The following is a 27,460-nucleotide window of genomic DNA, read 5'->3' on the forward strand; positions in this document are numbered from 1 at the left end:
GCCAGCATTCACAGGTTTGGAGGAAAATACTTACAAAATCCTTGCTCTACTGTGCAGTCTCCTGGAACTCTGCTGGGTGCTGATGGCCCTTATATTGTGGTGATGGGTGGGAGGCTGCCCCTGGCAACAGGCCCTGGGCCCAGGGCCATCCAAGGAGACTCCAAAGAAAATAATCTGTGTCTAGAGTGAACAGAGAGAGACCTCCAATGCAAAGGTCACCCAGGATGCTGGAATTGAAATGGGTCGATATGGAGAGGACTCTGTGCCAAGACTGAGAGTAGGTTCTCACGGAAACTCCAGCTGCCAAGATAGTGGCCACTGTAGGTGGGGTTTGGAATAAAGACTGAGAATGGATGAGCTGGAGAATGTGGTGATAGGAGGACCCATAGTGATCCTCCAGCCTAATTTTGTCATCATTTGGAAACTCAGTTCAAGAGAAGGAGAGCAACCAGCTTGAGGTCACCCAGTGAGACATGGACAGAGATGTGCTAGAATTATGCCCCATGGAGTCAGGGTCAGGGACTAGTGAGGTCAGTTTTTTCAACTCTTCTCTGATTTTTGAGTGCTCTCCACCACATCCTTCACAGTGGAGCCAGCCTCAGGGCAGATGTTTGTAATGATGCATTGCTCAATACCATCCTCTGAAGTCTGCCTACTCATTTGATTGGCAGAGTCCCCCCTGAGAGACAACAATATCTGCCCACAAAATACCTTCTTATATGTGGTCTCCCTCTGCACACTTGCCCCCAGTCCCTCTACTCTCAATGCAGCAGCCAGAGGGGTCTCATTCAGTATAAAACCGAAGTCCCCATCATGGTCCCTGTGTCATCTGCTCACTGCCACTCCAAACCATCTCCCTCTCCCTCCATGGCCCCTACTGTCTTCCTTCTGTTCTAGAAAGATTCAAGCTTCTTTGCTGCCTTGGGACTCTGCACAGACCATTCCATCTTCCCAGAACTCTCCTCCCTAGCTGTCACTGGCTCTCACATCACCTCACAAATTCTGTGACTGTCCACCTGGTGGTCCCTCCCTTTCCCCCTGACTCATCTTCTGGTTGGCTTCTTTTCACAGCCAATTATCATCATTTGACTTTTCCTCTTGTCCTCTGCCCTCAGCAACTTGTTACCATGCTTTGTTCCGTGGCTTTCCTCTCACATGGGTCCCCCAAACTTTGACCTACCTGGCTATAGAATTCTCCAAGCCTCTCTGGAGCATCCTCTAAAGCCATCCACTCCCTGGGAAGATGGTAAGGGTCCCATCACCAGAAATGCTCAGGAACTGGACCAGACAGCTGCTAAGATCCTGTGTGACTTGATGTAACTGTGAGCCATGGTTCTAAACTTCCTTAGTCTCTACTAAACCATTGTTATACGTTTGTACGATTCTCCTTTCCAGATTTTTTTTCTCCCTGAGTCTGGCTCAGGGAGAGCTATGGTTCTGAGCTATGGAACATGGAGCTGTGGTTCTCTCAGGCTTTCTGCCTCTTTCCTTTTCTCACCCTCCCTGCCTCCCAAGACCTCACCTCCACCTGGCCATGGCCTTCTGGAGTCACAGTGGCTGGTGCTATTTCTCATCATGGACCACACCCAGGACACAACCAGCTTCTTGCACTGATATCAGCCTCCTCTCATGGCTGAGCTTTGAGGTGAAATGATCTTCATGCTTGATCCCTGTTGGTGAGTCTGGGGCTGGCGCACAAGTTCCTACTTTCTAAGGAGCCATGTTCTCATGGTGACTCACTGCTTTAGAGGTTGCTGGCTCTAATTCACATGAAGACAGAACTTCACCACATGAGCAATGTTCCCCATCTGCTAAAGCATTTGGGGGACTCCCTAGTGTGGTACACACTAAACTAAATCTACCAAAGGGGAGAGAAACCATGTCTTCCTTCTTTCTGAGGTCCTCTGTCCTCTGATCCCTACAGTGTGTCTGGAACTCTTGAAGAAGCATATTCATACTTACACATATGAAGACATGAACATTCAACATGCATGCATACATACCTGTGAGAACAAGACAGCATCACTAGATTCAAGAAGAAAACATCTACAATATTCCCCTATTTCAAGGGCACTTTTACAGAATCATGGGGACCATGTTACCAGAGTTCTGGAGAAAAAGGTCACTACCACAAAAGGGGCTATGGGTCTCCACAGATTGCCTGGGTTTGTTTTTGTCCTTAGAGATACAGTTAAGATACAATTCTCTGACAGAGTTCACTAGAAAATGAAGCCATACAAATGGAATGAGACGATATATCCTTTCAGTGCCTGGATCCAGCTGTGCCTGATGTCCTCTGTGCCCTAGACTTTCCAGTGCAAATACATTTCTCCCTCCGTATCTTTTTTGTTGAGGTCAGTGTGAATTGGGTTCTGCTGTTGAAACCCACAGTAAGTCCTGACTCAGCACACTTGTACACTCACATGTGCTTCCTCCCTTCTGATGACTACTAGAGGGTCACATGACCACACTGGAAACATAACAGACTTCAAAGCCTCAGAAGATCTTAGAATTCATCAATTTAACCTCTTTGATGAAAAGTCTTGGGAGCTGTGGCCCAAGAAGGAGACTCATCCAAGACTACATCCAAGCGTTCAAAGTGATTTGAACCCCACTTCCTTTCCTCTTTCATTTCATCTTTTTTGGTTTTGATGACATTTTCTACTTTGGGCAATAGTCTTAGGGGAAAAAATAAAAAGACTAACCAGAATCACCTAGTAAGTTTCTTTAAATTATAGATGCCTGAGCCCCTCCCTAGGTACTTAGGCTCAGGGGCTCCCGGGTGGCTGACCAGAAATGGAAGTAACTGGACTAGCTGGCTCAAAGGTACTTTCTACCTTGAATTCTATGAGCTGTGACCCCCATGCCATCCTCTGGAACCTCACCTCTGCCTCGACAGGACCTTCACAACCCAGTATGCTTATGCAGCTTCATCTTCTTTCCTCTTCTCAGCAACCACCAGAGGGTGTTACTGCCCCCACTTCCCAGCTGAGGAATGTGAGTTTCAGGAAGCAGGATGACTTGTTCAAGGTCACACTGATGGGAAGGTACAGAGCTGGATAGTGACCCAGTTCTACTTCCTCTCCAATCAAGGTTGGCTGTTCCAGCTCCCATCCTCTGGGGGCAGCAGCGAGTTGCATTCTTTGGCCCAAATGTCCAGCACCCAGAAAGGCCACAGGTGAATGGTTGACCCTGGGCTCCGCCCCACAGGTCCGCTTTGGTCATTGGTGTTCACGACAACCCCATGAGGAGACTTGAAGCCCCTTTTTCCAGCTGAGGAAACTGAGGCTCAGGGAAGAGAGGTCACTCACACAGGTCTCACATGGACAGGGCCCAGCATTTGAGTCACCAGGGAACGACCTTTCACCCAGATCTCATTGAGGACAACTGGTTTGGCAGGAGCATCTTTGGGCTTGAATACTCTGTTCATTGCTCGAACTCTGCTGTTTGATTTGGTTGTAACGCCTGGTGCATTGGGCCTGTGTCAAGCTGGAACACCCGGTCCAGGAAGCAGAGATGGGTGCCCGCTGACATCAGACTGGGGGCACCAGCAGAGATCTCTGGGTCATCCAGGGTTTTCTCCTCCGTTCTTCCACCTGCTTCTCAGTAGGAACCTGTAAGCCTGTCCTGGATATGGATGTGACCAGGGCAGAGGAGGGGTAGGGCTGAAGGCTTGGGGAGTGAGTGTTCCTCACACTGACTGTGATCCCACCATCAGAGAACAGAGCAGACACCTAAGCTTGGGGTTTGGATGTTGAGGAACCCATCCAGCAGAACCTTGGGCCCATCAGCAGACCACCCTCCCAGACTGTCTGTGTCCAGTTCGGCAAACACTGGGGTCCCTCTTCCCCTGGTTGTGGGCACAGAGCAGAGGGCTGTGCTAAAATCTTGTGAAGAGAGTTTTCCCAACTCAGGAAACAGGCCAAGGGCCTGAGTGTGATGTAGTGAATTTAATCCACTTTTGGGTCCAGGCTTCACCTGGTAAAATGGGTAAACAACCCTGTGCTTCGATCCTAGTGGCAAAAGGAAATTAAAAGCATACCGAGGGGGTGGTGCTCATACCCCGGCTCCATTGCTGGGCCAGCTCTCTCTTAACTTGTTACAGGCTGTACAGTCTGGACAAGGAGCTTCATCTCCCTGAGCCTCAAGTACCCTGTGTGTGAAATGGGACTAAAGATGGGATTCTCCTCCAGGTGTGTGGTGAGGATGCGGTGGGATAATATGTATGAAGGGTGGAGCATGAGGTAGGTCCCTGATATGCAGTAACACCAGTGCTGAAATGATGACAGTTGTTCCTGTTGTCTGGTCACTTCACTCCCCTCCACATCAGGTCTCCCATCTATACATGGTCCCAGCCCAGAGGGTTATGGAGAAGATGAAGTGAGAAGATAAAGCATCCAGTATGCTCAATGCTTAATCAATGGCTAATGCACCTCTGAGGGATTGGGGGCAGGAGGAGAAGGGGACAACAGAGGGTGAGATGGCTGGATGACATCACTGACTCGATGGACCTGAGTCTGAGTGAACTCCAGGAGTTGGTGATGGACAGGGAGGCCTGGCGTGCTGTGATTCATGGGGTCGCAAAGAGTCGGACATGACTGAGCGACTGAACTGAACTGAACTGAATGCACCTCTTATTTTCGAGTGCTGGATGAGATAGAATGGTCTCAGGTCCCCAGTATACCAGGGTCCACAGATTCTGGCTTCCTTGGGTGATGGTGTATCACCTCCCTTGGCAGGTACGCCTCCTCATAAGCCTCAGTTTCCCTTTTGAGGCTGAGTAGCAATGACAGTACAATGGACCCAAATACAATCTGGTTGATTATAGGCACTCGATGAAGCTTTCTGGTAAGAAGCCCTCACAGGCAGCTCCTGGACTTGGAAGGAAGGATTGATTAGTGATGTCTGCCACACGTTCAGGAGGGGAGAGTGGAGACACTGTGTGTTTGCCACTGTTGGCCCAGGTCATATCCAAGAGGCCCTTTATCCAGTGAAGGGCACAGCAACACCACACGTTCATAGAGTGTGGGACTCTGGGACCTGCCTGAACTGGGCAGAGAAGGAGACCCCTATCTAGGTTTCAGTCTTGGCTCTGTTAGTAACCTGCTTTGTGACTCTGAGTATGATGTTTGTTTTCTCTCAGGGCCTCTGTTTCCTCTAACTGCAAAATGACCAGAGGTTTTCCGCTAGACGACTGACCCCTCAGGGCTTTGAGAGGTGTTCAGGAACAGCTGGTGGCTACTTGCTACATTCCCACCAGCTGGGGCACCCCACACTCTTGCTTTGAGTATGAATCCCACCAGTTCCTTCGGCATAGTGATTACAACCCATTCTCTGAAACCATAAGAGTCAAGAGCACTGTCTTCATGCCCAGGGCCTGACATAGTATAGACACTCAAATATTTATTACAGCACACAGAAGCGTTTTTTTTAATGCTGATTAATTAAAATGTACACTTTTAGAAACCATGCATTTCATTATAATAATACAGAAGCTTTGGCTAGAGTCAGCCTTGGGTGTGAATCCCAGATTTCTCCCTTGTTAGCTGTGTGACAGCAGGCAAGAGACCTAACGTCTCAGCTTTTTTTTAACCATGAAATTAGAACTAGAGTGTCCTCTACCTTAGAAAGGATGCTGGGGGCACTAAATAAGGAAATGTCAGTAGAGAGCCCATGGCAGCCCCGGCTGGAGAAGGTGCTCCATGAATAACAGTGATCATCATCATAGCTAGTATTGCAATACATAGTACTGGGTGGTGACCTAAGCAGCATTAGGAGCCCAGGAAAATGAGGAGGGTGACAAGGGGCAATGTGTGCAGTTCTTAAAAGTATGATAGGCCTGGGCTCAAGTCATTGTATTGCCACTTACTAGCCTGGTGAGCTTTCCCTCTCACAGACTCAGCTTACTTACCTGTAAAGTGGTCACAATGGATGTACCTACATCATTAAACTCATCTGAAGGGTACACAGTTAGCATGTGTAAACCTGGACTCTCATCCCTAAAGATGTGCTTTCTTCCTTTTGCACTGGAGTGGGAGCCTCACGAGGCAGGGATCTTATCTGTTTTGTGCCCAGACATGTTGCCTGTGTCATAACGATGCCTTGTGAATGTAACTGATGAACATGTTTCTTGATGTGTTGTTTTTGCTGTTATTATAGCACATAGACCAGGGACCCTGCCCACGGGTGACTTCCCCGAGGGAAAGCATGTTATTCTGTTTTCAGGTACTTTCCTTGCACGTCTGCCTTTCCACAGACACTGGGAATTCTGTTGCATTGAGACCCATCCCTACCTTCTTCTGGGTCATCCCTGTTCAGGGGACCACAGGTATTTGTAGTGACCAAAGGTGTGGGCCTGACTGGCCCGAGGTTTCTCCCCTACACATGTTACTCCAGCTAGTGGGGATGTAGCCAGTAGTCCGCAGATATTCCTGACCACCTCTCAGCGCCCTGAGGGTTCAGCTGTGTAAGAGGAAATCTCTGTTCATTTTGTCATTAGAGCAAATGGAGACCCTGGAGAAAATGAACATCTTACTTAGAGTCACAAAGCAGGTTATAAACTGAGCCAAGACTGGAACCCAGATCAGGGTCCCTCCTCCATCCCACATCACTAGGCAGGTCCCAGAGTCCCACCCTCCATGAACGTGTGGTGCCCACATGCCCATCACTGGTCGGAGGGACCATTAAGGATGACCTGGTCCTGCCCTGGCAAGCTTGTAGTCATCCTACTCTTCCCTCTGAACTTGTGGCAGACATCACTAATCAATCCTGCCTTCCAAGCCCAGGAGTGCCTGGGAGGGCTTCTCTGCAGAAAGCTCCAACCAATGTTTACAATCGATGAGGTGTACTTGACACCATAGTTCTTAGAGTCTCTAACATGGTCCTGAATGGGAAGCTGATGCTTAGTGAAGCCTGCACTTTCTAACAAAGGGAGTCAGAATTTTTAGACACAGGTCTATACACCAGTCAGCAAGGGAGTCAGAATTTGTAGATGCAAGTCTACTGGAAGTCTGAGCCCATCTAGGTCATGTGGGCTTTATAGCACACAAATATAAGAAATGTGGTGGCTTAGAGGGTAAAGCGTCCGCCGGGAATGCAGGAGACCCAGGTTCAATCCCTGAGTCAGGAAGATCCTCTGGAGAAGGGATAGGCTACCCACTCCAGTACTCTTGCCTGGAAAATCCAATGGACGGAGGAGCCTGGGAGGCTGCAGTCCATGGGGTCACAAAGAGTCAGACATGACTGAGCAACTTCACTTTCACTTTTGATTAAGCATAAAGCATATTGGATACTTGATCTCCTCACCTCATCCTCTCCATAAACCTGTTGAGTGGTATCATTGCAGATAGGGGATGTGAGGTGGAGGGGAGTGAAGTAACCAGACACCAGCAATAATTATAGTCATCATCATCACTGTTGTGACCATGTATCAGGGGCCTATACACATGATCCCTCCACATCCTCAAGCACACCTGGGAGGACAGTCCCATAGTTAGTTCCATTTCATAGTAGGACCTGAGGTTAAGGGAGACGAAGTCCCTTGTCCAGGTGCCACAGCCGGCAACAGACAAAGAGAAGATTCAAACCCAGTGTGCCTGACCCCAAAGCTGGGTCTGACAATCACGCCCTTGGTTTGCATTTTATTTACATTTTGCCACCAGGATCCAGGCACCAGGTTTTACTCATTTACTTACTCATTTTTGCTCATTTTACAATGGGCAGCTGAAGCCTGGGCCAACACTGTGTCTGAGTTCACTACATCTCTCTGGAACTCCTGGGCCATGGCTCTCAGGTGAGAAAAAGTCTCTTCACAAGATTTTGGCACAGCCCTCAGCTCTGTGCCCACAACCAGTGAAAGAGGGGCCTCTGATATTTGCAGAACTGGGTACAGACAGTGAAGTGGGTGGTCTGCTGACAGGTTCAAAGCTCTGCTGGATGGGGCCCACCATGTCCCAGGCCCATACTTGGGCACCTGGCCTGCCACCTTGTCCCTGCTCTGTGCTCTGATGGTGGGACCACAATCAGAGTGAGGAAGGCCAGCCTCTCAAGCCTCCAGCCCGACTCCTACTTTGTCCTGGCGGTGTTCATCCAGACCCTGTGAGATGCAGATGGGGGACCAGAGGTGATGGACCCTGGATGACCTGGAACTCTCCACTGGTGCTCCCAGCCTGTGCCAAGTGGGCACCCCTCTGGGCTTCCTGGATCGGATGTTCCAGTTGACAGGGGCCCAATGCATCAAGCATAACAACCAACTCAAACAGAAGTGGTCAAGGAATAAATAAGATATTCAAGTCTACGGACGATCCTGCCCCACCAGCTGGTCTCAATGTGATCTGGGTGAAAGGTCCTTCCCCTTGAGTGCCAATTCTGGATTCCTGTCCTTGTAAGACCTGAGCGAGTCACCTCCCTTCCCTGAACCTCAGTTTCCTCAATTGGAAAATGAGGTCTTCCAAACCTTATAAGGTTGTGGTGAGCATCAGCGGCAAAAATGGACATGCAGTGTCAAGCCTAGAGCCACGCATTCACCTGCACCTCCTGAGTGCTGGACACTGGGGCCAACAACTGGGACTTCTGCTGCCCCCAGAGATGGAAGAGCCAACTCTGATGGGAGAGGGTGCAGAAGTGGGTGCACTCTCCAGCTCCACCCCTTCCCATCCTGTGGCCTTCAGCAAGTCATCCTGCCCTTCTGAGCCCCACGTTCCTCAGCTGGGAAATGGGGCAGGAGCACCCCCCGTGTGGTTGCTGAGAAGATGAGACGGGATAAGCTTATAGGTTGTGAGGGTCATGTCTAGGCAGAAGTGGGGCTCTAGAGGAAGGAGTGGCGTCTTAAGCTCTTAGAACTTAAGGTAGAACATACCTTTGGTCTATCCAGTCCAGTTGTTGCCATTTCTGGCCAGATACCCTGGGGTAGCCTGACTGGGAGCTGGCAACCCTAAGTATCTGGGATGTGGCTCAGGCATTTATCAGTTAAACAGACTTATTAGGTAACTTGGTTGATTTTTTTTTTTTTTAAGCAAAGCTTAACATATGTGAACAGAAGAAAATAAGTGGGGTTAAAGTCACGTGTACTTTGAACCCTTTTCTGGTCCGTAGTCTCCCTAGATTTTCCAACAAAGAGGTTAAAATGATGACCTCTAAGCTTTCCTGTGGCTTTGATGTCTGTTATGTTTCCAGTGTGGTCGTGTGACCCTTGAGTAGGTTTCAGAATGGAGGAGACAGATGTGAGTCTATGAATGTGCTAAGTCAGCATCTACTTACTTGGATCCTGAATGGCAGGATCCAACTCAAACTGACTTCAACAAAAATAAAAAATAGAAAGGGAGAAATGTGTTTTAACTGGAAAGTTTGGGGCATGGAGGACTTTAGGCACACTTGGATCAGGGCACTGATGGAATACATTCTCTCATGCCCTTAGTATAGGTTCTTTTCTAGTGAGTTTTGCCAAGTAATTGTGTCTAAACTCTATCTTTGAGGACAAAAGCAGACCCAGGCAATATGTGAAGACCTAAAGCTCCGTTTATGTGTCATGGGATCTAGCTAAGGGCTTTTCAATTTCTTTACATTTTCAAAGGACCAGCTATTTGTTTGTTAAAGATTTTTTATTATTTTTCTCCTCTCTATTTCATTTAGTGGCTTCCCTGGTGGCTCAGATGGCAAAGCATCTGCATTTCATTTATTCCTGCTGCAATCTTTATCGTATTCTTTCATTAATAACTTTGGGCTTAATTCATTCTTCTTTTTCTAGTTCCTTAAGGTATAGAGTTAGGTTGTTTATTTGGGATTTTTCTTGCTTCTTAATATGGTATTTATTGCTATGAACTTCCCTCTTAGAATTGCTTTCCCTGCATCCTGTATGTTTTGATATATAGTGTTTCCATTTTCATTTAAGAAACTTTATCTCCTTCTTTCTTCTTTTTATTGGTTGTTATAGCTCAGTTGGTAAGGAATCTGCCTGCAATGCAGGAGACCCCAGTTCTTTTCCTGGGTCGGGATGATCCTCTGGAGCAGGGAAAGGCTACCCACTCCAGTATTCTGGCCTGGGGAATTCCATGGACTGTATAGTCAATGAGGTCACAAAGAGTTGGACACGACTGAGTGACTTTCACTTCACAAGAGAATGTTGTTTAACTTCCATGTGTTTGTGAATTTTCCAGTTTTCCTCTTACCGGTTTCTAGTTTCATGCCATTGTTTTCAGAAATTATACTTGATACGATTTCAGTGTTTTTGAGTTTGCTCCAAGTTGTTCTGTAGTCTTCCTAGAAAGTATTCCTTGTGTGCCTGAGAAGAAGCTGTATTCTGCTGATGTTGAATAGAATGTTCTATACTTGTATGCTAGGTCCATTTGGCCTCTGTGCTTAGTCTCTCAGTCATATCCGACTCTTTTGTGACTTCATGGACTGTAGCCCGCCAGGCTCCTCTGTCCATGGGGATTCTCCAGGCAAGAATACTAGAGTGGGTTGCCATAGTCTTCTCCAGAGGATCTCCCGGACCCAGGAATCAAACTGGGTCTCCTGCATTGCAGGAAGATTCTTTACCAACTGAGTTACCAGGCAAGTCCCCATTTGGCCTATCAGTTCAGTTCAGTTCAGTTCAGTCGCTCAGTCGTGTCTGACTCTTTGCGACCCATGTTACGCCCGAAGTCCGAGTCCCCAAAACTGAGAGAATAAGATGTCCACAGCAATGCAAAAACATAAAGGGGTTTTATTGCTAGCTCAAGCTAGGGCTCCTGTCTCATCCAGCGCATTGGAGTCTTGACGAGAGCCCCGAGCTCTGAATCACAGCTGCTTTTATACAGGCGATTCTTAGTACAGCTGGTGGGTAATGATTGGCTGAGCCGTACGCGTGCACGTGATTTTCAAATCCCGCATCCCTATCTGGATTGGCTCAGGTTTGGCGCCATCGGGGACTTTCCCAGGGTGTGGTTTCCCAGAATCATGACTCAGGTTTTACAAGAATCTGAATCTTAGGCCTAGTATAGCTTGTTGAGCCTGTCATGGCTCAGGTCTGGTCCCTTAACATTCCCCCCTGTCTTTAGTTATACTGAGGAATCTTCCTCAGCATTTTGGGGGAGGGCCTGATATTGCTGCCTAAATACTAGTACCTGGACTGTATTGATGCACTCCTCAACAAATGTGATAAGTCTATTTAGGATGCAGGGGCCAAGAGTGAGAATCAGTAGTAGCACTATGAGCAGGCCCACCAGGGTGGAAATCAGCATTGTTAACCATGGGGACTGTCGGAACCAGGACTCAGACCATCCCCGTTGGGCTTCTCGCTCTCTTTTTCATTGGGCTAGCCCTTCCATTACTTTGGCCATAGATTCTTTTACTACTCTGGTGTGGTCTGCATAAAAACAACATTCTTCCCTCAGAGCCACGCAGAGTCCCCCTTGTTGCAGGAACATCAGATCTAACCCTCTTTGGTTTTGTAAGACCACCTCGGATAGGGAAGTTAGTGATTTCTCTAGGTGACTAACTGATTCCTCTATGCGGGCAATATCTTCATCTATAGCTGCCTGCAAGGAAGTGAACCCTTGGCCTTGGAGGGACAAGGCAGCTATCCTGGTTCCTGCTCCAGCGATCCCAAGACTAAACATGGCTGCTAATGTGATGGCCGTGATGGGCTCTCTCTTATTTCTAGGCATTTCCCTTGGCTGGCTTGCTATTTCCTGATCCCAGTGAGTGTACATCTGACATTTTCGAGTTGGGGATGGGGGTCAAGGGGCCGAGGGCCTCTGTTTCATTGAGCTGGTTCTCTGGCGGGGAAACGAAGGGCGTAGGGCTCAGTGTTATAGCCCCCTGGGTCGGGTTTGCCTTAATTACTTTTTGTGAGCCTGGATTCTCGACCTGATTGGGGCCCACACCTTGGGTCCGGATGGGTTCTTATTGTCTGGCTAATAATTAGAATTCCTCCAGGATATGGGCCAGGCCACCTGACGTAGAGCTGGAAACCCCAAGATAGCCCGGAAACCCAAGACCTCTCCTGCTTAGCCGACTCCTGATTGAACAGTACTTTCACCTGATCAATCTTGTGGCTGGGTGTGTTCCCGACTCTGACTCTGGGTAGGGGATAGACAAACGAGAAGCTGACCAAGTCCCAGTTCCCTAGCCCCCATTTCCCCGCCCCGTCATTGGAGGTCACACAGCTCCAGGCCCAACAGAAAAAATGTTGTAGGCCCCCGCAAGTCCCCCAATTGTGCTTTATGTGTCCAGGGCACACCCAGAATCCATAGTGCCTCAGCCATGGTCCCTCCCAACCACTGTCGATCAGTTTCCTCAGGTTAAAGTACAGATCCGGCCACCAAGTATTGGGGGGGTGAATTCCAGTGGTCGAATTGAGTACCTCCCGAGTCAGTCCATTCCGAAGCTTCCAGGTGATTTTGGCGGGTTGGTGCAGGTTAGTGCTGGCTGTCCCAGGGCCGAGGAAGACAGCCACCAACAGGAGAGTCAGAGTGATTCGTCTGGGACCTACTGGTGGATGAGCTTCATTCTTAAAGGATGGGAGGGATGTGGTGTCACCTTCCATTTTTCCTGGGCCTTCTCTTGTTCCTCTGGAGTGGCACAGCGCACGTGGTTACAGTGCACCCAAGGTCCAATGCCGTCAACCTTCAAGGCAGTGGGGGTGGTGAGAAGAATATAAGGACCTCTCCATCTAGGCTCTAGGGTTTTAGATTGGTGTTGTTTGACCCATACCCAGTCTCCTGGTCCAATGTTATGTGTAGGGATGGTCCCCTGGTTTTGGCCCTCATGAATGTCTTTAACTAAAGTCCAGATGCGTGTATGCACTTTGCTCAGTGCTAAGATTGCCTCCCGGAATGCTCTTAAGGTAGGGTGAGATTCTACTTTTCCCTCGAAAATAGGACATATTGGGGGAGGACTTCCATAGACAATGTCAAACGGGGTTAGGTTTAACTTGTAGGGGGTATTATGCACCCGGAAGAGCGTGAAGGGAAGGAGGGCCACCCAGTCCCCGCCAGTCTCTATTGCCAACTTTGTTAAAGTTTCTTTTAGGGTCTGGTTTATTCTTCCTACCTGTCCTGAGCTCTGGGGATTGTATTTGCAATGCAGTTTCCATTTGGTCCCCAGGGCTGAGGTCAGTCCCTAAACAATTTGGCTCACAAAAGCAGGTCCATTGTCAGAACCAATAGATACCAGCAGCCCAAACCTAGGCACTATCTCTTCTAGGAGCTTCTTGGCAACCATCACTGCTGTCTCTCTCTTAGTGGGGTAGGCCTCCACCCACCCAGAGAAGGTGTCCACCAAGACTAACAAGTAACGGTACCCATACTTGCCTGGTCTTACCTCAGTGAAATCTATTTCCCAATATTGTCCTGGCCTCTCCCCTCGGTACCTTATACCCGTGTGCTGTCCCTTCCCTTGTCTCATCATCTGGCATGCTTTACAGGCATGGGCTATGTCTTGTATGGTCGCTTTTTTGTCAGGGAACCCACAGGCGAGCTGTCTGTAAGAGTGATAGAGTCTTCTTTTCCCCCAAATAGGTGGTCTGATGTAGGTGCGTGCAGAGTTGTCAGCCCAGATCAGTGGAGAGCAATAGGTTGCCCTCCTGGTCCCCGTACCATCCGTCCTTACTCATAGAACGGTTGCTATTTTCTCGAATCCAGTCCTGATCAGAGGGGGAGTACTCGGGGGCCGGTGGCAGGGTCCCTATTCCTGGGGCCGGCAATCCCACAGCCAGTACGTGGGTCCCATAGCTTCCCATGGCAGCTTGGCGAGCTGCTGCATCAGTGGCTCGGTTGCCTTGAGCCCCGAGATCTTTCCCCTTTTGGTGTCCCGGAACATGCACTATGGCTACCACCTGAGGCTGGTGGACCACTGCCAAGAGTCTACGGATCTCAGGTAAGTTCTTGACTACCTTTCCCTCTGCTGTTAGGAACCCCCGTTCCTTGTATATTGGGCCATGAATATGCTCTCAAAATGCCTGCCTCACGGGTTCAGTCCAAGTCCAGTTTTGGCTTTCTTTACCTCCTTCATACAGTGGTCGGGCCTTCTCAGTGAACCCGATGATCCACAGTCTGCAGTGCCCAATAGTCCCTAGGAATTCCCTCACTTGGCAAGGGGTCACCGGCTCGGGAATCCGCAAAATACTCTCTTTCCTGGCCTGTGTCAGCCACCGTCGCCCCTGCTTCATCTTCTGCTGCCTTCACTAGATTTCCCCTAGCCTGTCTTTTTTTTTTTTTTTTTGCAACTTTTTCCTAATGTCCGGGGCTGCCTGATTCACAAAACGCTAGTATAACTGCCATGTGCGACTCATCAGCCTGTGGGTCCATGGGGGTGCACTGTCTGAAAGCTTCCATTAACCTCTCTAAGAGGGCTGCCGGGCTCTCAGTCGGTTCCTGTCTAACCAAATTTACCTTGACCAAATTTGTTGGTTTCCTGGCGGCTGCTCGAAGGCCAGCCATGAGAGTCTTGCAGTACACTTGGAGACGATCCCTACCTTTAGCACGCTTGAAATCCCAGTGGGGTCGCGTCAGAGGGAATCCCTCATCAATTGGATTAGGCTGCATGGTAGGTCTTCTGTCCACCCCTGGAACGTTTTTCCGCACCTCTGACAAAATCCGCTCATGTTCCTCTGTGGTGAAGACAGTCATCCCAAGTGGGATCATGGGCTTAAAAGGATAGACTCTAGAAGGTCACTGAGGACAAAATTATACAGATTTCACCACTCGAACGGCAGACCGGTTGATGGTCCCTGCCGGCGCCTATTTAGCGGTAAAGTAGCTTATTCAGACTAGCAAAATGTTACTAATTTGTTCTTCTTCACCAGCACCGATAGATTCTGTGCTCTAGACTTAAAATCAGAAAAATGGTCAGTCATAAGGGACAATGGAGTGGAAGTCTCTTGCTCCATGATTACAGAATAGAACACAGGAGACAAGAACACACAGAGAGCAGTGACAATGCCGGCACACACACAAAGATGCGACGAACAGAGGAGAGACAAACCTCGGCCAAGAACACAGTACTAGGTCTTCTTGGGCCCCCTTAACCCTCCTATCCCTCGAGGTTACCTTTCCAAAGGGTGTCCCTTGCCCACCAGATTCAGAATCGAGAGAGAAGTTCTTTTCCCAGCAGAGCCAGCAGCCTTCCAGTGTGTATGCTGGGCCTCGGTCTTACACTGGCTAGGACGACTAATTCGCCCCTGATTAGGCCTGATAAGAACTCTCTTCTCACCAGAGCCAGCTGCCTTCCAGCGCATCTCGCTGGGCCTCGGGCCTTATACTGGCTGACCAAACTTAACACCGGTGTTCAGATATCTTTCCTCCAAGTGAGGAAACCCCTTCTACCAGGAGAGTGTTATTCTTCCCAGTTAAAGGGATCCCGGACGTGCCCCCAAATGTTATGCCCGAAGTTGGGGTCCCCAAAACTGAGAGAATAAGATGTCCACAGCAATGCAAAAACATAAAGGGGTTTTATTGCTAGCTCGAGCTAGGGATCCCGTCTCATCCAGTGCAGAGGAGTCTTGACGAGAGCCCCGAGCTCTGAATCACAGCTGCTTTTATACAGGCAATTCTTAGTACAGCTGGTGGGTAATGATTGGCTGAGCCGTATGCAGGCGCGCACGATTTTTAAATCCTGCATCCCTATCTGGATTGGCGCCATCGGGGACTTTCCCAGGGTGTGGTTTCCCGGAATCATGACTCAGGTTTTACAAGAATCTGAATCTTAGGCTTCAGAGCTTGTTGAGCCTGTCATGGCTCAGGTCTGGTCCCTTAACACCCCATGAATCGCAGCACGCCAGGCCTCCCTGTCCATCACCAACTCCCAGAGTTCACTCAGACTCACATCCATCGAGTCAGTGATGCCATCCAGCTATCTCATCCTCTGTCATCCCCTTCTCCTCCTGTCCCCAATCCCTCCCAGCATCAGAATCTTTTCCAATGAGTCAACACTTCGCATGAGGTAGCCAAAGTACTAGACTTTCAGCTTTAGCATCATTCCTTCCAAAGAAATCCCAAGGCTTGTCCCCTTCAGAATGGACTGGTTGGATCTCCTTGCAGTCCAAGGGACTCTCAAGAGTCTTCTCCAACACCACAGTTCAAAAGCATCAATTCTTCGGCACTCAGCCTTCTTCACAGTCCCACTCTCACATCCATACATGACCACAGGAAAAACCATAGCCTTGATTAGATGGACCTTAGTCGGCAAAATTATGTCTCTGCTTTTGAATATACTATCTAGGTTGGTCATAACTTTTCTTCCAAGGAATAAGCATCTTTTAATTTCATGGTTGTAATCACCATCTGCAGTGATTTTGGAGCCCCCCAAAATAAAGTCTGACACTGTTTCCACTGTTTCCCCATCTATTTCCCATGAATGTTGTTCAAATCCTTTGTTTCCTTGTAGATTCTCTATCTGAATGATCTACCCCATTTTGAGACTGGGATAGTAAAGACCCTAATTACCACTGCATAGCTGTTTATTTCTCCGTGTAGCTTTATTTACTTTTGCTTCATATAGTTCAGTGTTCTAATGTTAAGCACACATTTGCTATTGTTATATCTTCCTGATGTATTGACCACTTTATCACTCTATAATGAGTCTCTGTTTCTTTTTATCATTTTTAATTTAAAGTCTATGTTGTCTGTTTTAAGTATGACTAATCCTGCTGTTGATTTGTTTGTTAACATTTTCTTGAAATGTCTTTTTCTATCCCTTTACACTCAATCTATCTGGGTACTTAGTGTTAAAGTGAATCTCTTGGGGGCAGTATATTTTTGGACATTGCTTCTTATTTATTTAGCCATGCTATATATTTTAATTTGATAATTCAATCCATTCCCATGTAACTTAATTTTTGATTGGTAAGGACTTACTATTGCCATTTTGTTAATTGTGCTTTTTTTTGTGGATCCATTGTTTCTTATTTCTTGTCCTGCTGTCTCTTTTTGTGTGTGTTTTAGTGTCCTTTTGTTTCAGTATGATCTGAATTCTTTATGTGTTCTTTTATGTAATAACTACAGGGCTTTCTCTTGTGATTGTTGTTGTTCAATGGCTCAGTTGTGTCTGACTCTTTGTGACCCCAGGGACTGAAGCCTGCCAGGTGATGATGAAGGACAGGGAAGCCTGGTGTGCTGCAGAATTCTATAACTGGTGAAGCACAAACTGTCCTTCAAAACCAAAGAAGGGATAAAAACTATTCTGAACAAGCAGAAGCTGAGAGAGTTCATTCTTTGTCTGACAATTCACAGATCTCCATTTCTTGAGGGTCAGTCATTAGAGCTTCCTTAGTTTCCTTTGTTGGTATCATAGTTCACTTATGTTGTGTGATCCTTGATTCCTTATACTGGAATCGCACATTTGAGTAATCAGGCTCTTCTTCCAGATTTACAGGTTTGCTTTGGCAGAGACAGTTTTTCAACAGTCAGCTCAACTTCATATTCTGAGTGTGTCTGCTGGTGATGTCCTTGGCCAGATGGAACCTGCTATTTCGGTCTATTTGGAAGTGAGGCAATGGTTTGAGCTCTGAGAATGAGGATAGGGGTGTGCCTCTGCCTGAAGACATTTGGATCCAACTTCTGGCTTGAGTTCCTACCTAGGTGAGGCTGTAGAATGAGCTCTGCAGTGGCCTGGATTCTCTGGCCAGACTTACTAGACGTTCAAGGACATGATGTTATATGCAGTACAATATGCTGCAGGACTGGACCCACAACCTCTAGATTTATTCTTTGAAAGCTTGAGTATGCTGAATTCTGTGCCATGAAGCCAGCAGTTTTGCTCTACAAACAAGCAAGGTGGCTGACTGTGCTGTCTTCAAGGGCTACAGTACTTAGGACTGTTGAATGGGATACATAGCTTCTCATGTGCTCTGGTTAAGTTTTGTAGTTGAACAGGCTACTGGCTGCACTCAGTAATTAGCTTTCCTGTCCCAGCACAGTGGGAGAAGTTGCTCTACGGCTGATAAAGCTTTCTCTTTATTGTTTTAATGGAAACCAACTCACACCCCACGTTTCCTGGGTGAGCAGTCACTAGCTTTGCTTTGCGAACTATGGGCTCTGCCTGCCTTTTTCTTGTTTTGTGCTTGGTAAACATAGTTTCCAATAGCTGCCACCAGCCCATCTGGTTAGGTGGAGCCACAAGATATTCTTCTTGGGGGAGGGAGCTGGACTCCCCTCCCTAACTGTTCATGGACAAACTGAGCTCTAGGGCCAGCAAACTCCTTGTTTGAGGATGTGGATCAGACAGACTTGCTTCCCACCAAGTTCTCTGCTCAGAGTGCACCCCCGTTCAGTTCTGCAAATGGGCAAAGGCACTGGTTGTGATTACTACTTGATCACTGCAGGTATGAACTTGGTCTGCCAAGTTCTATGTGTTGCTTGTTGCAAGCCCCTCTTTCCTTCTCTGTCATTGAAGTCAGTATCCTAGTGGTGAGCCCTCAAAGGTTCCCTGGCCATCCCTATGCTGTGAGATTGTAAACGGGTCATCCCACAAATTGATAACAATGCCAAAGGTGCTCTGATTGTCCCCCAGGGTTCTCTTTTCTCCCTGGAGGCTCAGAGGAAGCCTTTACTCATGATGCTCTCCTGGCCTAGAGGAGTGACATGTGGAGCTTCTTTCTTACCCTTCTAAGGTGGTCTGTTCTGGTTCTCTGTGTTGTGGGGGATGCTTCAGTTTCACCCTTGTATTCTAGGATCCTCTCTGTGCTGTTTTGTTCTGATAATTATTCACTGTTATTACTAGGGGAGCAAAGTCAGGAAGGATCTTAGTCTCCATCTTGGTCACAGCACTCCCTTACTTTTCTTACCATCTCTGCCCCACCAGCTTGTGAGGTCCTTGAGGGCTGGCACTTCCCTCTTCTAAGAAGCCCCATTACCAAGCAAAGGACCAGATGCAATACAGGCACTAACTGGTGTTGAATGGATGAATGCACTTCTTTTTGACTGTACACAGTGAGACTGTAGTCTCAGGATAGCTGAATGGGTGGTGAACAGCAAAATGCTAGCAAGGAGATTCCTTTACCCTGGAGGTGAAGAAAGAGACGGGATGCCCAAGGAGGAGGGAGGAGGGGGTGGGAGGCTTGATTGCTTCTCTTTCTGGGGTTATATGGACAAACCAGCCTGGAACTCAGATAGCCACAGAGTGTACTAACAGCCCCACACAATGCCAGCACCATCTGTGTGCCCCTTGTACCCAGGCCCTGCAGTGTTTGAAGAGCTGAATCACTCAGCATTGTGCCAGGCCCAGGCTGGGTTCTTCTTGCCCAATGTTACAGCAGAATAGAGGAGCCTGAGACTGGCATTAGCACCCAGAGTGGCTGTGTAGGGGCTGTGAGTGTGGCCTTGGCAGGCTGAGGGCTTTTCTCCTCAGCTGTGGGCCACTCTGAGCCAGTTGCTTCTCTGCTCTGGATGCTAATGCCTTGTTCAGTGCACATGGGGTGCATCAACACCCCTGCCTGCCCGAACACTCTCCAAATCCTGCAGAGTCTGGGTTTGAGGGACATGCAAAGGGCAGGGAACTTGGTACCCTTGGACAAGAACCAGTTAGGTTTGTCAAGGTCACCCATAGATTAGTGCACTACAAGAAAACACGGGCAAGTAAAATAAACTTAGGCAAACAACACATGAATAAAATAAGTTCAACCAAGAAATAGCATTCGTTAAAAAAAAGCAAACAAATCCTACTCTGAAACTACAATGACTGAACTGAAGAACTCAATGGAAAGTTTCAAAAGTTTTAATCGACTTGACCACACAGAAGAAAGAATTATCTACCTGGACGATAGGACATTAGAAATTACCCATTCAGACAAGCAAAAACAAAAAGCATAAAGAAAGCCTATGGGAATTTTATGGAACAGGATGAAAAGAAATGATATTCATTATGGGAATTCCAGAAAGAGAAAACAACAGAAAGTATAATTAAAGCAATGATGGCTAAAATCATCCCGAACCTGGGGATAAATGTACATCCAGATCCATAAAACCTCAAATAGACTGAATCTGAATAGGTCTGCACCAAGACACATTATTATTATCTTCTCAAGAATCAAAGAAAAAGAATTGTAAGCGCAACAAAAGAAAAAGAGAAGTTGCATACAAGGGGACCCTGTAAGATGATTGGCTGAGTTCTCAACAGAAACTGTTCTGATCAGCAGAGAATGGAATGAGATATTCAAAATACTGAAAGAAAATAACTATCTACCAAGAATTCTACAGCTGGTGAAGCACAAGCAGTCCTTCAGAAACAAAGAAGGGATAAACATTTTATGAACAAGTAGAACCAGAGAGAGTTCATTACCATCAGACCTGACTTATAAGAAATGCTAAAGGAAGTTCTTTGAGTGGAAGTAAAAGTAGGCTAATTAATAGCATAAGAACATTAGAAGCATAAATTTCGCTGGTAGTGGTAAGTATATAGTCATAGTTAGATTCCAATGTGGCAATATTGGTGCATAACTCACACAAGTTTAATTAAAATTTAAAAAAAGAAAGAAGAAAGATAGCCATAACTATAATAATCTATTACTAGCTTTACAATATGAAAACATGTATATTATAAAAATAACAACCTAAAAATGTGAGGAAAAGATGAAGTAAAAGCATAAAATTTATTGATTCTCCTGAAGTTGAATTGTGATCAGTTTAAAATAGGATATTTCAAGCATAAAATATTTTATGTTATCCTCACAGTAGCTGGAAGAGGAAGCCCTATAGTTATTACATTAAAGAACATGGAAAGAATTCAAAGCATACTGAAACCAAAAGACACTAAAACACACACAGAAAAGATAGTAGGATAAGAAATAAGGAACATTGGACCTAGAGAGGAGCAGAAAACCATTCACACAATGGGGATAGAAAGTTCTTTCCAATCAATAATTACTTTCAGTGTAAATGGATAAAATTCTCCAATCAAAATACTTAGAATTGCTAAATAAATTTAAGAAACAAGATCCAGCAATGCATTTCCCAGGGAGTGGATCAAGATGATGGAGGATTAGGACAAATTCTTACCTTTTCCCACAAATTCATCAAAATACATCTACATGTGGAACAATTTTTGCAGAAAACTACTGATCTCTGGAGGAAGACCTCAGAGTTAAAAAAGGACAAGAAAATCTCTATATATCTGGGTGGTGGTGGTTTAGTCGCTAAGTTGTGTCTGACTCTTGCAACCACATGGACTGTAGCCTGCCAGGTTCCTCTGTCCATGGGATTCTCCAGGTAAGAATACTGGAGTGGGTTGCCATTTCCTTCTCCAGGGGATCTTCCCAACTCAGGAATCGAACCTGGGTCTCCTACACTGTAGGCAGATTCTTCACCAACTGTGCTATGAGAGAAGCTCATTATCTGGGTAGGACAAAGTGAAAAAGAAAAAGAAAGAGAGAGAAAGGAGTGGGGATGGAACCTGTGCCCTCAGAGGGAGCTGTGAAAGAGGAGAGGTTTCTACACACTGGGAAGTCCCATCATTGGCAGGGAGATCAGCCAGGACAGAGTGGGAGCTTTGAAGCCTCAGAGGAGAACACAGCCACTGGTTTCTGGAGGGCCAGCTGGAGAGAGACTTGCACAGGTGGTTGTCGTTGCTGCCAGACTCCCCAGCCTGAGATGCTCCTCTGTCGGTGTGGGCGAGGGCTAGCTGCTGAGATTTGGGCTTCAGAAGTCAGCTTGGAGAATGGGCATAGATTAGTTGCCTGGAGATGGCCTGAAGGGACAAGGGTGTGGTTCTCCATAACCAAGGGAGTACGGGAAGAAGGGAAGAAGCCATTGATGGGAGGCCCATGAGGAGGTCAGTTGGGATTGCCTTAGGAGCTTCTTTCTCCATGTGTGTGTGCTCTCAGGCAGCAGGGCACCAGGCACATGAATTCCAGGGGTAGGTGCAAGCCACTGCTTTCATCTCAGTCTCCAGAGGTGGGTGTGGACGGCTGATGCCATTGAGGGTCCCACAATTGAGCACCAGCTGCGGCCCCCAGGCACTCACCCTGTCAAGGGAATAATGGCCAACATATGCTGAGGAAAGAGACAGCAAGCATCCAACCTCCAAATATCCCACAGGCCAAGGAAAATAAGGCTCACACAAGCTACATAGGGACACTCCCATATATAAACAGTATGGGAGTGTATATCAGTTCAGTTCAGTTCAGTCACTCAGTTGTGTCCGACTCTTTGTGACCCCATGAATCGCAGCACGCCAGGCCTCCCTGTCCATCACCAACTCCCAGAGTTCACTCAAACTCACATCCATCGAGTCCATGATGCTATCTAGCCATCTCATCCTCTGTCGTCCCCTTCTCCTCCTGCCCTCAATCCCTCCCAGCATCAGAGTCTTTTCCAGTGAGTCAACTCTTACCATGAGGTGGCCAAAGTACTGGAGTTTCAGCTTTAGCATCATTCCTTCCAAAGAAATCCCAAGGCTGATCTCCTTCAGAATGGACTGGTTGGATCTCCTTGCAGTCCAAGGGACTCTCAAGAGTCTTCTCCAACACCACAGTTCAAAAGCATCAATTCTTTGGCGTTCAGCCTTCTTCACAGTCCCACTCTCACATCCATACATGACCACTGGAAAAACCATAGCCTTGACTAGACGGACCTTAGTCGGCAAAGTAATGTCTCTGCTTTTGAATATGCTGTCTAGGATGGTCATAACTTTTCTTCCAAGGAGTAAGCATCTTTTAATTTCATGGCTGCAGTCACCATCTGCAGTGATTTTGGAGACCAAAATAAATAAATAAATAAAATCTGACACTGTTTCCACTGTTTCCCCATCTATTTCCCATGAAGTGATGGGACCGGATGCCATGATCTTTGTTTTCTGAATGTTGAGCTTTAAGCCAACTTTTTTCACTCTCCTCTTTCACTTTCATCAAGAGGCTTTTCAGTTCCTCTTCACTTTCTGCCATAAGGGTGGTGTCATCTGCATATCTGAGGTTATTGATATTTCTCCCAGCAATCTTGATTCCAGCTTGTGTTTCTTCCAGTCCAGCGTTTCTCATGATGTACTCTGCATATAAGTTAAATAAGCAGGGTGACAATATACAGCCTTGATGTACTCCTTTTCCTATTTGGAACCAGTCTGTTGTTCCATGTCCAGTTCTAAGTGTTTCTTCCTGACCCGCATACAGATTTCTCAAGAGGCAGGTCAGGTGGTCTGGTATTCCCAGCTCTTGAAGAATTTTCCACAGTTTGTTGTGATCCACACCAGTCAAAGGCTTTGGCATAGTCAATAAAGCAGAAATAGATGTTTTTTGGAACCCTCTTGCTTTTTCCATGATCCAGCAGATGTTGGCAATTTGATCTCTGGTTCCTCTGCCTTTTCTAAAACCAGCTTGAACATCAGGGAGTTCACGGTTCATGTATTGCTGAAGCCTGGCTTGGAGAATTTTGAGCATTACTTTACTAGTATGTGAGATGAGAGCAATTGTGCGGTAGTTTGAGCATTCTTTGGCATTGCCCTTCTTTGGGATTGGAATGAAAACTGACCTTTTCCAGTCCTGTGGCCACTGCTGAGTTTTCCAAATTTGCTGGCATATTGAGTGCAGCACTTTCACAGCATCATCTTTCAGGATTTGAAATAGCTCCACTGGAATTCCATCACCTCCACTAGCTTTGTTCATAGTGATGCTTTCTAAGGCCCACTTGACTTCACATTCCAGGATGTCTGGCTCTAGATGAGTGATCACGCCATCGTAATTATCCAGGTCATGAAGATCTTTTTTGTACAGTTCTTCTGTGTATTCTTGTCACCTCTTCTTAATATCTTCTGCTTCTATTAGGTCCATACCATTTCTGTCCTTTATCGAGCCCATCTTTGCATGAAATGTTCCTTTGGTATCTCTAATTTACATATTCAAAGTCTTGCAACCTAGAATACTCTACCCAATAAGATTATCATTTAGAATAAGAGAGAAATAAATAGTTTCTCAGGGAAGCAAAAACTAAAAGAACACAGCAATACTAAACTTATCTGAAAAGAAATATTGAAAGACCTTATCAAAGTAGAAAATAAGCTGGAAGATAAAGGAGGTAGGAAATCAAAATCAGAAGTTAAATCACTTTAAAAAGCCAGTATAGACCAAAAATAAAAATGAAACCATCTGTGAAAGCAAAGATAAAGTAAGCTCAAAGTTAACAGAAGAAAGAACCTGATAAAGATCAGAACTGGAGTAAATGAAACAGTGAAGAGAAAAATTATAGAAAATATTAACCAAACTGGTAGTTGGTTCTTTGAAAAGGTAAATGAAATTGATAAACTCTTGCTAGACTAAACAGGAAAAAAGAAAAATGACACAAATGAACAAAATTATAAGTGAAAAGGGAGATATTACAAGAGATTCTATAGAAATTCAAAGAATCCTAAGAGGCTACTATGAACAACCATAATGTTAACAAACCGGACAACCTAAAAGAAATAGAAAAGTTCTTAGAAACATACAATTTTCCATGACTGAATCAGGGAGGAATAGAAAATGTGAGTAGACTGATTACTAGTAAGGAGATTGAATCAGCAATGAAAACTCTCCCAACTAAGAGCCCAGAGCCATATGGTTCAGCAATTCTGTCAGTACTTCTGCAAATACTTCCAAAATAAATGAAATCACTGACTCAGAAAGATCTCTGCACCCCTATGTTTACAGCAGTATACTTGGAAACACTTAAATATACATTGATGGATGAATGGATAAAGAAATTATGGTATATATAATATATATGTATATATATACAGACAGAGAGAATTTTATTTAGTCATTAAAAATGATGAAATCTTACTGTTTGTGAGTACATGGCTGGCTCTTAAAGGCATTATCCTAAATGAAATAAGTTAGAACAAGACCTATACTGTGTGATCTCATTTATAATTAGAAACTAAAAACAAAAGCAAATTCATAGAAAAAGAAATCAGATGTGATAACCACAGGTGGAGAGTAGGAGAAGAGGGAATTGGAAGAAGATGGTCAAAAGTACAAACTTACAATTCTGAACATATGAATACTGGGGATGTAATGTACAACATGATGACTAGAGCTAACAGTGATGCATGATATACAGGAATGTTGCTGAGAGCAAATCCTAGGAGTTCTCATTACAATGAAAAAGTGCTTTTCTTTTTTTCTGAATTTTTTATTGTACCTATAAGACAAGATGAATGTTAGCTGAACCTATTGTCATAATCATTTCATAATACACAGAAATCAAACCATTGCCTTCAATTTATACAGTGATGAATGTCAATTATTTCTCACTAAAAATGGAAAAAAAGATTGTTAAAAAGTGTAAACCATTATTATGAGAGCTGACACTTCCTGCATCCTCTGTCTGTATGAGACAATGATGACAAGGTAGCTTGGGTAGACCTACCAGCTGGAAAACATGGTCTCTTAGTTGGGGAAACATTGAGGAGTGGCCCCCACTTAGCAGGAGACAGCTCCTGAGCAGAGGCATAGGGCTGAGGATTGAAACAGATGGAGGGAGAAGGAGTGATGTTCCAGCTGGTGGAACAGCCTGGACAAAGGCTCAGCACTGACCCAAGTGGGCTACTGTTCAAGACAAGTTCTGAATTGTGAGACCTCCTTGTGCACTTTTGTGGGAGTTAGTTCAATTCAGTCACTCAGTCGTGTCTGACTCTGCGACCCCATGAACCGCAGCACACCAGGCTTCCCTGTCCATCACCAACTGCCAGAGTCTACCCAAACCCATGTCCATTGAGTCGGTGATGCCATCCAGCCATCTCATCCTATGTCATCTCCTTCTCCTCCTTCCCTCAATCTTTCCCAACATCAGGGTCTTTGCAAATGAGTCAGCTCTTCTCATGAGGTGGCCAAAGTATTGGAGTTTCAGCTTCAACATCAGTCCTTCCAATGAACACCCAGGACTGATCTCCTTTAGGATGGACTGGTTGGATCTCCCTGCAGTCCCAGGGACTCTCAAGAGTCTTCTCCAACACTACAGTTCAAAAGCATAAATTCTTTGGTACTCAGCTCTTTTTACAGTCCAACTCTCACATCCATACATGACCACTGGAAAAACCATAGCCTTGACTAGATGGACCTTTGTGACAAAGTTATGTTTCTGCTTTTTAATATGCTTTCTAGGTTGGTCATAACTTTCCTTCCAAGGAGTAAGCATCTTTTAATTTCATGGCTGCAATCACCATCTGCAGTGATTTTGGAGCCCCCCAAAATAAAGTCAACCACTGTTCCCACTGTTTCCCCATCTATTTGCCATGAAGTGATGGGACCGGTTGCCATGATCTTAGTTTGTGGGCGTTAGGATTGTCACAAAATATAGACTGAGAGGGAAGCTCTCGTCCCTTTGCTATGGCCAGCAGGGGGACCTCAAATGGAATCCAGCTTTGCCTCTGACCAGCTGTGAGGCCCTGGAGAAGTCACTTCACCTCTCTGAGACTCAGTTGCCACACCTACTCCAAGAACCATTCATTGCATCACTCAGTAGAAATCAGAATCGAGTGAGATAGAGTGTATAAAGATTGAATATGGGATTTCTCAACACCATTTGACAGTAATTCCAGTGTGTCAAGGCTGACATTCATCTTGTGCTCACCAGGTCTCAGACTCTGCTTAAGCATTTTCCACACACTGATTCATTCAATCATCACAACAGTGCAACAGGTTTTACTGTTAAGTCCATTGGGGAGGTGAGAGAAGTGTGGTTCTAGTAAGTTGCCTGAGATCACACATCGGGACCTGCAGGGGCTGGGGAGAGGAGGCCGAGTACTGGAAGATGGGACATCACTGCTCTGAGCAAGTGATCCCGTAGACACGGCTTTAAATACTAGTCCTGCCACTTGCTACCCTGTAACCTCGATATGTCTCTTGTCTATGAGCCTCAGTTTCTTCATCTGTACAATGGGGACAAGAGCAGAAGGGTGTTGTGAGGAGGTCATGTGGTCAGGTGTACTGGGGAAGGCAGCCCTCCATCATGGTGGTGCTGTAGGGAAGCAGAGTGAGGCTGTCTCTATGACACCTCAGGTCACTTTCTTGCCCATCCTGGGCCTCAGTGTTCCTACTTGTAAGGCAAGAAGGTGAGGCTGGATAATCCCCAAACTCCCTTCCAGCTTCGGATCCAGGTCTGTGCTTACCTGGTTGCACATATCCCACATTCCCCAAAATCCCAATGGAAGGAATGCAATGGACCACACAGGAGGTGCTGAAAGGGCTTTTTATTGCTGGGGGTGGAGGGTGACGAGCATAGGGTGTCCTGACTGTGAGCACGAGTGTCTGAGAGGTGTCCTTTGACTGGGCTCAGTTGTCACTCCTGGGGGACGGTGGCAGCACCGACCATCCCAGAGGGAGATGGTACAGAGATTCAGTCACGTTCCGGAACCAGTCTGGAAGGAGACCCCGGTGTGAGGCATGGACACCCCAGGACCCTAACCTGCTGCTGCATTCAGCAGGCACAGCTCCGGAGCACCTCCCCCCAAACCCTGCGCGCTCGGAGGCTCGGGGAGGGCCTGGCACCTGTGGTTTGGGGTCTTTCTCTGGCACCTG

At 46.4% G+C, this 27,460-nt stretch overlaps 1 protein-coding gene across 3 annotated transcripts in view; it reads right to left on the bottom strand.

The window, feature by feature from the left end:
- The window catches only part of LOC120868718 (short palate, lung and nasal epithelium carcinoma-associated protein 2A-like), a 49,030-nt gene that overhangs the window by 12,204 nt on the left and 9,366 nt on the right, over positions 1-27,460 (bottom strand). The window contains exon 8 of one of the 3 annotated variants that reach the window (XM_040247536.1): positions 27,118-27,300. The exons of 1 other annotated variant lie outside the window; for it this stretch is intronic. The gene's annotated coding sequence lies outside the window, so the exon portion shown is untranslated. Of the gene's footprint in view, positions 1-27,117; positions 27,354-27,460 lie in introns of those variants that run through there. One more of the 3 variants, XM_040247537.1, reaches the window with a different exon arrangement.

Source organism: Oryx dammah, unplaced genomic scaffold (genome assembly GCF_014754425.2).
Source record: "Oryx dammah isolate SB20612 unplaced genomic scaffold, SCBI_Odam_1.1 HiC_scaffold_10, whole genome shotgun sequence".
NCBI lineage: Eukaryota > Metazoa > Chordata > Mammalia > Artiodactyla > Bovidae > Oryx > Oryx dammah.